This window comes from Rhineura floridana, chromosome 4 (assembly GCF_030035675.1).
Source record: "Rhineura floridana isolate rRhiFlo1 chromosome 4, rRhiFlo1.hap2, whole genome shotgun sequence".
Classification (NCBI taxonomy): domain Eukaryota; kingdom Metazoa; phylum Chordata; class Lepidosauria; order Squamata; family Rhineuridae; genus Rhineura; species Rhineura floridana.
Window position 1 is genome coordinate 120,458,579 of NC_084483.1, and position 13,573 is coordinate 120,472,151.

A 13,573-nucleotide genomic window follows, 5' to 3' on the forward strand; every position below is an offset into this window, starting at 1 on the left:
CAAAGCCGATCAATCTGACAAATCTCCTTTTGCTGCAACAATTTAAACCAAGTAAAAAAAATAATAGAAAGAAGGGTGCTTGCCTGTTAGTCCGTTCTCTCTTTAAAGAAAAGATAAACGTATCGCTTAAGCAGATAGAGCTTGTTAGGAAGTCCGTCCGGCATTGTTGGCTGGACCTTATCTCATAAATTAATGAAATCCAGTCCTCCCAACAAAAACAGGCTTTGAGGTTGATCTCTACGTTTCTCCCTGCCCGGGAGAAATTTCATCAGTCAAAAAAAAAAAATGTTCTGACTGATTTATATCTGAATAAGCTTCTTTTGAGGCGGGAGACCGTCCCAAAAGCAGGCACAAGCGAAGTCACCCTTCCCGGAAGTCCAAAGCTTTATCTTAGAAACCAGACCTGAATGGAAACAATTTTCAATTCAGTGCCAAGATTCATCTCTCTCTGTCTCTCTCTCTCTGGCCAACATTAAGAAAAAAACATCATGGTGGTGAACAGCATAAAATGAACAACAAAAATACATTTACAAAACCAAATACAAAATACATCGCAAATCAGTAGATCAGATTAATACATCAACACAGTTGGATCACCCCTCAGGAAATGCCTGGATGTGACTTAGCCTGGGTGAGTTTTAAGCAAGGACCTAAATGCCAATACAGTAGTGTCTGCCTGATGTTTATTGGGAGGGAAGGTGCCACCACACTAAAGGCACTGGTCTTAGAGGACAGAAGATGAACCTCGGGAGTATATAGCACTACTAAGAGTGTCTCTCCCAAGGATCAAAGTGACTGAGCAGGAGTATATAAGGTAGGCATACTTGAGTAATCTGATCTCAGGTTATTCAGGACTTTATATGCCCATATCAAGACCTTAAACTTGGCCCAGCAGCCAGCACAGCTCTTTCTGCAGAGGTATTACTTGTTGCTGATGGGGCATCCCCTCCAACAGCCTTACTGCAGGATTCTGCACCAGCTGCAGCTTCCAGGCCAACCTCAAGGGAAGCCCTACATAGAATTAATTGCAGCAATCCAATGTGGAAGTTACCAATTCATCACATAATGACGTGATAACCACTCCTTGTGCCTAACTGGCCATTCCAAACCAGCTAGATATAATTTTCCACAAGAGATAGGGATCAAGAGGGTACGTAGATGGGCACATTACCGCCAGCACTTTGTCCACATCATTAGGCCTCATTAACTGAAACTAATCCCACAAACAAGGCAAGTTGTAATACCAGATGCCTCACTACGAACTTCCATAACCATGGTGTCAAGATAAGAACACAAAAAGAGCCTTCTGGATCAAGCTAATAGCCCATCTAGTCCGGCATCCTTTCCTCACAGTGGCCAACCAGATGCCTATGGAAGCCCATAAGCAGGACCTGAGTGCAAGAGTACATTCCCCTCCTGCAGTTTCTTAGCAACTGGTATTCAGGATAGTTCTGAAGGTGAGTGACTTTATCCTCAAAGTGTTGTGCAAACATGTCACAACAGACCTTTAAAAGGTCTAGTGGTTTTTCCTCCACTGGACCATCCTGAAGAGTTTTGCTGAACAGCTAGTCAAGGATGCCATAGAGACAGAGAAACATGTCTTCTTTGCTGTCGTCGGTGCCACATGGTACTTTGCTGTCCTCAGTGCCACATGGTGTGATTATGTGCTTTCTAATCAGCATTTGATCAGCCTAAGAGCAAGTTTTCTACTGCCTGTTCGCTAGGCCTATTTCGTTGCCTGCAAGTCCTCAGAGTGCAACGCACACTAGCTATATGTCTATGGCCCTCTGCATTTCACCATTCCACAGTGAGGAAAGGGCCTCAACAGGATCACCAGTTCTATAGAGATAGTAATAAAGAAAATAATTTCTCTGACAAAGTGCAGGGTTTGATTCTACCAAGGCTCCCTCAAACTCAGAGCCAGAACCTATGTTCAGTGCCATAGCTCAGGTCTAAATTATTCTAAGTTTAAATTGCTTTTTAAAATGTGTTTTTAAATGTGTATATTTGTTTTTAATGTTTTTAATTGTTGTAAACTGTCCAGAGAGCTTTGGCTATGGGGCGGTATACAAATGCAATAAATAAATAAATAAATAAGTGGCCACAGAGACATGATACGTGTATTATAATAGAATAGAATCAGAGAACATAGCCTTGGGATTGAAAGAGTGGACACTTATGGACCAAGGGGCAGGGAGATTATCTCTTTCTAATTGCCAAATATTTCCAGTTTGATTAACTACATACTTGCATCTTCCCATGCCCATTAAGTGTGCTACACGCTCCAGATACCATTTCTGTACCTGCCTTTCTATGTAATGTCTTGAATTAAGTGAAAAACAGTTAATAATTTAATAAGAGGAAGGCAACTTGAAATGAATAGTATCAGTGTATGAAAATATAGAGCCTTAACCATTCTAGTTAAAAATACCAGGCAGAATGAACATACTCTGGCAGCAATAGACAGTAGCAGAGCAAATCTCTGTCAAGGCAGAGACAAGTGGCTCAGACTGAGGATAGAGACCACAGACCACAGATATATAAGGCCAGGTGGGATTGTTTTGCCCTCTTTAGTCACCTGACCCTACAAGGCCTGCATGAGAACCAGAGTACACCCTCCAGTCATCTACAGCAGTGACACTGCCCAACCAGCAGTTTCTCCTTCCTGCAAGTTTCAAGGCAGAATATGGCACCTTTGCCCTGCTACCAGAGCTGTTGGCGTGATTCCTCCTGACCCTCGCAGTCTTTAAATCAGGACCAGCCAATGTGGAACCTTCCAGATGTTGTCAGACTACAACATCCATCATCCCTGACCATTGGCCAAGCTGGCTGGGACTCATGGGAGTCCAAAATACCTGCAGGGTACCACCTTGTCTACCCTTGCACTAAATGGCTGTCCATCTCTGTGGATTAATGTGGAGGATAATCTGATACAGTAGGCAGAGGTGTGGGGGAAATGTAACTACAATTAATTCACACAGGAAAAAAATCTCTGCCTCACGGGAGGAAAGTACTTTTGCATTAGCATTTATCACAACAGTCGTGCCATGTGGAAACAGAAGCCTAAGAAACCAATCTGATTAAAGAGTAATACTGCTTCTTAAGTGAGTTGTGAACTTTCTAACTTTAATTGGTTTCTTACCAGCCCACTCTGAGCAACACAGACAAGGACAAGCTACAGACAAATCATCAGAAGTACTAGAGACCTCTCTGGTCTAACAATTAGTGTAGTTGATGGAGTTTGCATTTACTATGTATAGGGTTGCCAGGTCTCCGGTTTTCACCTGGAGACTTTGGATTGTTAGGGTTCTCTCAGGGTCTCTGGGTGAGTCACCCCAATCTCCGGACTCTGTTTTCATTTAAAAAAGAATAAGTTCCTAGGTGGTCTGGTTCAAGAAATATACACCAAAACATCAGCCACCGTCTCGACAACTTCTGTAAAATGAACTCATATGAAGCTGGCTGCTCTAATCCTGCCCTTTCAGGTTTATAGCCAATAAGTGAAGTCAGAGTTGTGATGTCAATTTGTTCACCTCCAGGCAATACCTAGAACTCATTGCAAGTCCAACTTGACTTTTCCTGCTTGGTTGAAAATTTCATAAATTGAGTAAGTTTATAGCTTTCAGTAGTAGCAAAAGTCCCTTTCTCTGTGTGTACATAAGATCTAGAACAAAAGATCACAGCAGGATCTAGGTAGGCAAGCACAGTAAACAATTTCAGTTATGATTATAATAAAAGTGAACATGCTGGGTTTTTTAATTACTTGCAAAGAGAAGAGAAAAGAATAGATACCAGAAAATCACTATGATGTTGGATAATACGCCCATATTATAGGAGTCACACATATTATGTCCTCTTTGTTATTTGTTGAACTGCAACTCCCATCAACCTTAGCCAGCCTGGCCAGTGGTCAAGAACAAGTGGAGTTGTACTCCAACAACATCAAGAGACAACTGCATTAACTACCTCTCCTGTATTAGAACATTTTGTTGTTGTTATGTGCAAGTCGGCTACGACTTATGGCGACCCTATTTTGGCTCTCCTAGATGGAGAGAGCTTAATATTATTCAGAAAACTCCACATTTTAGCATACAATTATAATATAGATTATATAATTATACTTTGTTAATTTATTTGTGGAAGTACAAATATTTTGTTGAACATTTTACAAAGATAAAAACAAAATGCTTTTCTATTAAATATGTGCAATTTTTGTTTGTGTTAGTGGCAACTGATATTGGAAATAACTTTTCTCCCAATGTCGGAGGAGTGGGAGATGGGAAACATGCATTTTTTGGTGAGAGTTCACTAGAAAACCCATTTGTGAAGCATCTCTGAGAAAGTGGCAATAAAAACACAGTGAAGATGGTTCTGAGAGCCGATTTGCACTTGTACTCCAAGAGGGATGCCTGAAAATGAAATTCAGGTCTCATCAAGTCTAAAGGTTGTGCACATGTAAAATGTGGCATATTCTTCATTAAAGCACTCAGGAGTGATAACTAGGAAAGGATTACTCCATCTTTTGAAAGTAATTTAAAGAGCACTATCAAGTTAAAAGCTCATATCCAGTAACTTTCCTGGTTTTTCAATTACTGTCCACTCAAGTGAAGACTTCATGAGGGTGAGTGTAGAACACCCTCTTTTTCCTCTCTGATGATCAAAGTCAGTATTGGGTTAATCATAGGCTAAACCAGCCTTCCTCAGGTGTCCTCTGGATGTTTTGAACTACAAATCCCATCAAGCCCCAGCCACTATGGCCAATGGTCACTGATGATCTGGAAGGCATCAGATTGGAAAAGGCTGGTCTATCCCATCTAAGGGCTTACACTAAACAGAAAAAGACAAGGGGAATTCTAGGAGGAAGAACAGGAATCTGCTCTGCTGCTAGTTGTATGCAGGGATGACACCCGAACGTTAAATTCTGTATCTATTCAACTCATTCTGCATCCAGATCCTTATTTCTAAGAGTCCGGGTCCTCTGAGTACTGCATATGTGATAGCTCAGAATTCTCTACCTGTAGTAATGAAATCTGCAAATGCCTGATAAACTTGAAGAGACCTTAACAGATGAGCTCACTGCTGTGATGCGGGGTATATTAAGGGCTTCCTTACTGATGGCATGAGCTGTCTGATGTTGGTTTATGACAGATCAGGTATTGAACAGCACTGACGAAGCTGCCTGCTGTGTAGCTAAACTAAGCATTCAGTGAGATCAAAGCACAGATCTTCAAATATCATAACTTTTGTTTTGCAAAAGCAGCTACTGAACATCCATATATCATAAAGCAGTTTTAAAATAGAATCAGCACCATGCCTTTGGGGCAAATGAGCAAGAGACCATTGAAGAGACTTATATTACATGGTACATCTCTAGCTGAACCACAAAGTGAATCCTTTTTCTTATTCAGTGAACTAGGGGAAAGCTGACAGGAGTTGAGAAGCATCCAGTTTGGGGCAAATCATCCCTGCAGGGTGAGGGTAAAGATGTTTTCGACAGGGCTGTGCATGTACCCCCTCCCATATGACTTGTAGCACCAGTTTGTAAATACAGATCAGGCCCAATCTTGTCTGGAGAGATTCAGACTTGATCCGACCCGATTCGGATCTGAATCCAGATCATGATTTGGATCCAAATTACAATCCAGATTTTACAAATCCCCAGAAATCCCATTGACTTACATCACAAAACCAAAATGGCCATAACTTTCTAGCTTTTTGACCTAGAGATATGAACACTGGAGGCATAGTAGCTGCTATATAGGGGATTAAACCTGCCAGGTTGCAGATTGCTAGCTACAGGGATTTTCATGATAGCCACATTTAAAGCTGAAGATGTTTTCAAATTAAAACAGGAATAACAGCTTTGTTATTTCACATAGCAACATTAAATTTGGTGACATGGTGGCCGCTACAGAGGGAATTAACCCTGCAAACTTTCAGGTGGGTAGGTCCAGTAGTTTTCATGCTATTCACATTTAAGTTTGCTGTTTCAAAAAAAATTAGAAAGACTCCTGTGTTCCCCCTGTTCCTTTCTTCAAAATTTTGTCAAGAATTGAGGGTTTTTTAAAAACTAGGTTTGCAATACTAGACATGAGTGGGTAGCATGAGGCAGGCATGGACTGGCAGCACCATGGAGGCAATATGCACACAGGCACATGAAATTTGGCAACATGGTAGCTCCCACAGAGGAGATTTACTGTGCCAAATTTCAAGTGGGTAGCTTAAGGAGTTTTCAAGTTAACCACCTTTAAAAGTTGCTTTTGCCAGAAAGTTTTTTAAAACGAAAAGAAAAGAAAAGAAAAAAAGACTGGGTGCTCAGACATGCCATTCTCCTGTGTTTCCCCTGTTCATTCCTTCAAGTTTATGAAAAAAAACCAAGAGTTTTGACAAATTAGGTTTGGTGATACTCGACATGTGTAGGTAGCATCAGGCAGGCATGGGTTGGCAGCACTATGCAGATAATTTGCACATAGGGACATGAAATTTGGTGACATGGTAGCCCCTATAGAGGGGATCAATGCTGCCAAATTTCAAGGGAGGAGCTCCAGGGTTTTTCATGCTAGCCACCTTTAAAATTGGCTTTTTCCAAGAAATATTTTTTTTAAAAAAAAGACCTGGTCATATAGGTGGCAGATTAGCAACAGCAGTAGCGAGTGAAGGAAAAATAAAAGTATTATTTAATATTAATATTCACTGTAACAAAAAATAACAACAATAATGGATTCAGAAAGCTGTGGCTAAATATGCCCACAAGGTTAATAATAATTAACAATCAGAATCAAATAATTAAAAAAAATGGTCAACAAACTTTTTTTAAAAAAAATATGTGAATAAGGATGGGATTGATTTGGAGAGAACAGAAAACAGAAAACATACACAAACTGAACAAATGCCACCAAATCCCCACCAAACATTTCTAAGAGACAGAACATAAAAAGGACTTCTGCATTTTAAGACTTCACCCCTTCCAAGCAGGGCCAGCGCCAGGCGTGACTGGACCCTTTGGCACCAGCCTGCCCCAGGCCCCCTGCTTCCAGCCCTCCCTACAGACCATGAGGGACTGCTCCACCTACCCCTTCTCTCTTTCTTTGAATGCCCTGTGTGCTGAGCGCGCAGGTTGCTGCCATCAACCAAGATGGTGGCAGAGGCTTCTCTAAGGGGCTTATACCCCAGCCGCCATCTTTGTTGATGGCATACACACATGCTATGCTGCATGCACGCACATGCGTGCCATCAATCAAGATGGCAGTAGAGGCACCAGCCCCTTAGAGAAGCCTCTGCTGCCATCTTGGTTGACTGCGCACACAGGACATTCACAGAAAGGGAGGAGAGGAAGGTGGAGTGGATAGGCACTGGGGGTACTGGGAGCTCTGTCTCTGTGATCTGCAGCAGGGTCGGGAGTCGACCCTGCAGAGGATCACAGAAGGGGAACTCTACCCACACCATAAGGAGGAGCTCTTCGGGGGCCCTCTGGGCCACAGGGGCCCTCAGCCAGGGCTCGACCTGGCCACCCTTTGGCACCGGCCCTGCTTCCAAGCACTGTGACTGCAGAGTGATGAGTGAGGTGATAGCATTCTAGTCTTCCTCCCTCTCTCCCTGCCCAGGTGTACTCCTTTATGGTGTTGTCATTGCTCCATTTCAGAGACACCCTGGCTGGGTGCATTAGAAACAGTTTTGAGCTACAGATCTATACAAATCTCTACAAATGATTTCGGATTAGTTAATCCTCTGTGAAGAGACCTGCAGCTGTTTCGACCTGATTTGGAAAGGATAAATAGGCCCAAATCAGCCCTATTTCGTTTGTTATTTATAATTTGTACAAATACAGTGCACAGTCTTAGTTTATGATAATCATAAAGAGGGAGGGGTAGAACTAGGCATTGAAAGGGCAGGCAGGGGCGTCACTACCGGGGTGTGGAGGGTGCGGCCTGCACCTGGGTGTAACCATGAGGGGGGTGACACCCAGAGCCACCCCGCCCCATGCCGTTGCCCGGCAAGGCTGCTCCAACTCCTCCTCAGAGGTGGGTGGGTGGGCGAGACCGGGAGCAGCATCGGCGGGGTGAGGGAGGCACGCCAGCGTTCCCAGGCCTTCTCCAGCTGGGTGCCCCTCCGGTGCGCACCCTCCCAGGGGCATGGACGGGGTGGCTGGCCTTGAGTGTGCACGCACGCAAGCCCAGCCACCTCGTCCATGCCCCTGGGAGGGCGTGCACCGGAGGTCCGCACCCCCCCACACTCCTGCTAGTGACGCCGCTGAGGGCAGGGCCACATGATAGCAATTCAAAGAGGCCAAAGTACCATAGGCAAAGTACCAAAGGCATTTGGGGAGAGAAACCATGTATAGGTGTTCATATGCTAATACTAGAAGCTTCCAACCCAAGATGGACAAGCTTTAGTGCTTTGTCTTAAAGGAGAGCATAGACATAGTAGGCACAACAGAAACCAGGTGGAGGGAACCAGTGGGATGTGGTTGTCAATGGATTCAAACTCTATAGGAAGGACAGGCATTCTCACATCTCCATCCTTGCATCTAGTTTGACCCTGAGATAAATGTGCATAAATTTAGGCCATGAAATAAAGGAACACAAGGGTAGCCTTGTATATCTACATGTTAGGGACAATGTGCTTCAGTGGTTCCGCTCCTACATCTAGAGCCATTCCAGAAAGAAGTTATGGGAGACCACTGTTTGGTGCCATGGGAGCTGTTCTATGGAGTTCCACAGGTTCCATCTTCTCCCCTGTGCTATTTAACATCTATTTGAAGCTGCTAGGAGCTGTCATCAGGAAATTTGGAGTAGGTGTCATCAACATGCAGATGTCACCCAGCTCCTTCTCTCTGTTCCATCTGAATCAGAAGAAGTGATTGAGGTGTTAGACCAATTATTGGAGGCAGTGATGGGCTGGATTTGGGAAAACAAACTGAAGCTGAATCATGAAAGGATAGAGGTGTTATATGTCCTGAGTTCTCAAGTCTGGGAGGTGGGGATGCAGCCTATTCTGGATGGGTTTATACTCCCCTGGAAGGAGCAGGTCCATAACTTGGGGAGGGCATGATCCTGGATTCAACACTGTCACTGGAAGCACAGATGGCCTTGGTGACTAGGAGTGCCTTTTTCCAGCTATGCCTGGTTTGCTGGCTATGACCCCTTTTGGGCAGAAATGACATGACCACTGTACCCCATGCTCTGTTAATTTCCAGACTGGACTGTTGCAATGCTGATCTACGTGGGGCTGCCCTTGAAGATGATTTGGAAACTTTAAGCAGTCCAAAATGCAGCAGCCAGATTAGTGGCCTGTGTTCCATTTAGATCTCTTATGTTTTAAACCCCTATTTTAAAAGAGCTGCATTGGTTGCCAGTTCATTTTTGGGCCCAATCCAAGCTGCTCACATTAGTGTTTAAAGCCCTAAATGATCTAGGCCCCAAATATCGGAAAGACTGCCTCATTCCCTAGAGACCTTCTTGGGTGTTAAGATCAGGAAAGGGTGTTTCTTGATAGTTCCGTGGGAGAAGGTATTCTCAGTGGCAGTTCCTATGTTGTAAAACATCCTCCCCACAGAGGTGCATCTGGCATCTTAGCTGTACCATTTTTGTTGAATGCTGAAGACACACCTCTTTACTTTGGACTTTGACACTTGAGATGTATATTTTTAGGATCTGCCCTAGTTTTGTTACTATAATTTGTTTTAAACTGTTAACATTGTATTTTAAATTGTTGTGACCCACCCTGAAACCTTAGGGTGAAGGGTGGGTAATAAATCAATATAACATTAACAGCAGCAGCAACAATAACAATAATAAATAGTGTTTTTTTCCTTTTTCCCATCAAAAGTAGCAAATTTGGGAGAGTTTCAAAAGCAGCTTGAGATGCAATTTGGGAAATGCTGCTAGGGAAATGGAAATGGACTGCCTTCAAGTCGATCCTGATTTATGGCTACCCTATGAAGAGGGTTTTCATGGTAAGCGGTATTCAGAGGGGGTTTACCATTGCCTCCCTCTGGGGCTAGTCCTTCCCAGCTGGCTAGGGCCTGCTCAGCTTGCCACAGCTGCACCAGCCAGCCCCTTCCTTGTCCGCAACTGCCAGCTGGGGGCAACGGGGCTCCTTGGGACTATGCAGCTTGCCCATGGCTGCACAGGTGACAGGGCACGTAACTCCTGAGCCACTGACTGTGGGGGTGATCTTTAGCTGGCCCTTTACACCCAGGAGACACGAGTGGGGATTTGAACTCACAGACTCTTGACCCCCAGCCACGCTCTCCTCCCAAAGTGTTTAAAGTCTCACTGAATAAGCAGAAGCCCTTATTTTTGCATAAAAAGAGCTCTTGGAATAGCAGCTGCATGCACCAATTCATATGTCTTTACACAGGTTAGGAAGTCCTAGTTAATATTGTAATAGGGTGATTTGGCTCACATTTTAAAGCTATGACATGTATATCACAGCATTAGCATCTTCCTAATTGTTTCAGACCACACTAACTGTAAAATAAGGAGGAAATGCAGATTTTAATTATTGGCTCTGAGATATACTTAAGTATCAGTTTCATGCATAAAAATATAAATAAATAAATAATATTTTGTGGCTTTTTTTGCTTCTAAACATGTGCTTTTGCCATTCACAAAAGTATTTTCACTTCACATTTGAGAAATCGTCTCTTGATTCCACTTCCTCTTCTAATTACAGTCCCATTTCCTTGCAAAAAGCATCCCCATGTTTCTAATAATCTCTCTAGTTATAATCTCCATAATTGTGTCTCATCCCGATTTCAATTTGGCACAGCCCAGACTTCTGAGCTTCATGTGGCTAACAACAACCTTTTATTTTCTGCCAACCTCTTTTTCCTCCCCCCCCCCTTTGTCTTTCAGGATTTCAGTGCTATATCCAATACAACTTAATTCATTCTTCCTGATCCTATTCTGGTGGCTCCACTTTCTTTCTGATTTTGGCTTGCTTGGGTGGTTAAGGAGTTGTCCTTTTATGGGATCTCCAAACACTATTATTTCCCTTTATGTTTCCCACATGAAATCACACGTCCAGATGTGCAAGACAGGGAAGGCCACCTGACAGAAGTCCTCTTGCAAGCAGACTGAAATGCTCCAGGTGAAGCTGGTCATTAGAGCAAGGCGAGGCAGAGCCCTATCACTATCATTATTTTTTCTGTACCCAAAGCTAGAACCCAGCAGCCCTGTGTTCCGTAGAGCCAAATTCATAAACTTCTTATCATTCAGAGACTTCCTGGAGTCTTTTCTGTCTATCTTTCTTGGCACAGGCAGAACTGAACAGTCATAAGTGCATCTAGGCATTTGATGCTGACTCATTATGTGCCTTCAAGTCAGTTATGACTTATGGCGACCCTATGAATCAGTGACCTCCAATAGCATCTGTCATGAACCACCCTGTTCAGAGCTTGTAAGTTTAGGTCTGTGGCTTCCTTTATGGAAACAATCCATCTCTTCTTTGGTCTTCCTCTTTTTCTACTCCCTTCTGTTTTCCCCAGCATTATTGTTTTTTCAAGTGAATCATGCCTTCTCATTATGTGTCCAAAGTATGATAACCTCAGTTTCATCATTTTAGCTTCTAGCTGACTCCTAGAAATGTACATTTTCTAGGTGGCCAACTTCTCTCCTAAGTGGCTGGGTCTTAGATATTGGATGCTTAAGTGTCACCAGTATCTTTGCAATGGAGGAGGATGGAGAGAAAATCAAAATAACTTAACTCAGCCTCCAGTGATCCACTAGCTCTGCACACCACACCACCAGCTCCAGTAGTTTCCAACCACCACTGCAATGCACAAACTCCTACCTCCTCAGCATGAACAGCATGAATCCATAATCAGCTATGGATTAGAAAGCATCAGTCTCCCACCACTACCTTCAGGCTGCAACCTTATACACACTTACCTGGAAGTAAACCCCATTGAAATCAATGGGAGTTACTCTTGAAGTATAGGATTGCACTATTGAAGACTTACCCTCCTGGAATTAACTCAGACACCATAGTACAGTGTCTTCCCCTTCCCAAAAGAACACTATCACAGCCAGACTGTCAAGGAGGATACAATGGTAATAAATATTTCTATAACTGCACATATAGATATTACTGGTGACAGCTGAAGACATTTTTGAACTTTCACCCTCATCCAACAGAATGTGCAAACTTTCTGTTACATGCTTTCTACTTAAGCTTTTACATTTTATTTTGCTATGAATATGCATTTTAGAGAGAAAGAGTGGAAGCTAAGCTGTCTAGAGATTCCCTATAAATGCTACCTCTCTCTACAAGGTTTTCAACTTTCCAAAAGTTGAAGGGAAAAGCTGTAAGTGCAGATTATTAATAAAGTCCACCCTGAAAGTCTGTATATTGAAACAACAGTAACAAATAAGGTAGCTTTCAGTTGTGACCCTATTTCTCAAGGTCAAGTTTCTGCAGCTCTCTGTCTCTAAATTCAGTGCATATAATCTCTACATCCCAATGGCCAGTGCATATAATCTCTACATCCCAATGGTCATTGTTTCTCAACAAAACCACCTGCAGTGACCTTCATGCTATGAGTTACAGCAAGAGAAGCATCTTGCCCTATAAAATCCACAGCAGCTAGTGGAAATTATATTAGAACATTTAGAGAGCATCCTGAGACATGAAAAACAGAATCTGCTCGCACTTCTTGTGATGTCCGAAGACAAGCAAACAGAATGATCCTATGATTTTGCCATATTGATGGGTGTTGTGCTTTTCATTCTGCCAGTTGTAACTCCATATTTGATATAGCCTGTTGCCAGCATAATGTAGTTGCAAGTTTGTGTACGCTCAGCAATAACATAACAATAACTGCTGAAACAAAAAACTGTAGCAATGCAGATGCTTCCACAATGTCCATGGCAAGTCCACTGCCACTCATCATTAGGCTGTGGCATCATGCACTAATGCCCCCACAATACCTATATATGGAAATAACCAAAGCAAAATGAACCACTGATCACCTCCTTAACGTCATAAAACTAAGTTCATAAGCACACAGAGAGAAATACCACCAGAATATGCAGAAAGAATCCACAGTGCCTCCCCTACAGATGTTGCTATAATGCTCCAAGTAAGAGACCTGCTGGTTTATTACTAGTTTCCTGACTTGTGTGGATATTTTAACATGTTCAGTTGGTACATACCACCTCTCAAAGTGGTGTACAGAGTGATAAAACATGGCCCTTGGTGTTTGTCCCATCCAGAGTCGATACCAGGAGACTGAGACGCTGGTGCAAGTAAATCTCATTTTATTAGAGTAATGGATACATCAAAAGCAGTACGCTTCATAGAAAACCCTACATTAACTCACTAGGAATCCCTAACTGCACTCTGGACATGCTCTGCAACTTAAGAAGAAAGTTGACTCAACACCACCCTCAATACTCAGCAGACTGATAGAGGGAAAGTTTTTGAGCGCAATCTCTCACTCCTTCGCACACCCGCCCTCTGCCCGGTACGCTTTTCCCGCCGCCGAGAGCAAGGTGAGGGGGGGCAAGCCTCCATGGGCTCATCAGACAAAACAGGGTCCTTATCAACAGTCCAGGAAGTAGAGGGCTGA